The sequence below is a fragment of the Capsicum annuum genome, chromosome 9, assembly GCF_002878395.1.
Source record: "Capsicum annuum cultivar UCD-10X-F1 chromosome 9, UCD10Xv1.1, whole genome shotgun sequence".
Taxonomy (NCBI): Eukaryota; Viridiplantae; Streptophyta; class Magnoliopsida; order Solanales; family Solanaceae; genus Capsicum; species Capsicum annuum.
Genome location: NC_061119.1, coordinates 206360837 through 206362457, shown reverse-complemented (window position 1 = coordinate 206362457; position 1621 = coordinate 206360837).

Here is a 1621-nt window from a genome sequence, read left to right as displayed (position 1 = left end):
ATTAGTACTGATTCTGATTAACTTTACGTGAGACCAAGCCTATCTAGCGAGTGGTTTATGAATCTATGAAACTATTTAAGTTCCTTACTGAGATGGGTGACTGTATCTGACAGTCCTGATTTTTGAGTTCTACTCTGAAGACTGATACTGAAACTGCAACTGTGGGAGTTCTCACTTAACCAACATGCCCCAAATTTGATTTGGTGGGGTCCAACCTATAACCTCAGCTGGAAGGGTGTCAATACCGTGCCACGGGTAAAGACCTTTGCTATGGTCAAGCCTCTCTAACGGCTGACCCTGAACAGGAAGTCAAGCCTAAGGCAGTATGATAGTCAAGCCTTAATATAACGAGTGACTCTTGGTCCTGCGCTGTCTATGCAGTTCTGGAGTTCAGGGATTTCTGCTAGCGACTCTGCCTCTCTAATGGGAAAGCCGTCATCCCTACACTCGTTTGGTGCTAGCTACTACTCCCAATTGAAGGACTCTGAACTGATTCTTATACTGACTAAGCTGAATCAAATCTGTTACTGATTTGAATATCTTACTTGACTGATCTGACTGAGTTTACTTGATTTTGTTACTGACGAAATACTTCTGAATTCTACTTTTTGTCTGAATACGACTGAGTTCTGTAACTTACTGAGCTTTACTAGAATCTGAACTGAGTATTAAGCTTGATTAGACTGAATACTGAGATTTACAGAGTTTCCTTAACTTCTGTCACTAACTAAAATATACTGATCATAGCACGATTGAGATTATCTTGAGACTAACTCAGCTCCAGACAAAGAGCTATGTTTTTGGGTATTAAATACCCCCATGACTCGATAACATAAAGAAATAAGACATGACAACTCTTGCATAATAATCATAATAATAGACTATCATTTGCAATATAACCAATAAAGCATCATTTCGAGTACTTGGGAATCTTAAACATGTAATTGTAAAGGGAAGCATGCTATTGTCTCATAACTCATCCAACAAAGAGTTCACATGAACAGAAAGACATGCAACATATCATAATTCATTCATTTGGTCCTTTCAACAAACACTTAGCATGCACTAGTTGACACATGCTTGGGGATATTATACTTTATGTTACAGTGACACTATTTTCTTCACATAAGCAATTTATCAAGCATGTGGGAGGCACCCTTTGGTCATACAACTTTCAATACACCAAATTAACATAATTACATAATTCAACATGCTTCTTAAAGCAATTTTATCATGAACATCACATAACCAACACATACTAAGGTCAATACTTGCATCTTTATGATCACAACATGAATCAAAACTCCATGTCAACAAGGACTTCAACTTCAAACCACATAAATCATAGAAATTCACAAAAATATAATCTTTGAACTTTAAAAAGGATTCTTGAACTTCTTGGGTGGAAGAAACCCAAGAATCAACATCAAACATACCTTGCTATGTAATTCTTGAAAGATTCACGGTGAAACCTTGATGATTTGGGTCTTGGATTAGAAACCCTAGGTCTTGTTCTTGAAGAAAATTGAGAGAAAACAAGGATATTTGGGTGAAATAATGAGAAATCTCGTGTTAAGGAGTATATATAGAGGTAGCAAAATGACAGTTTTGCCCCTGGAAT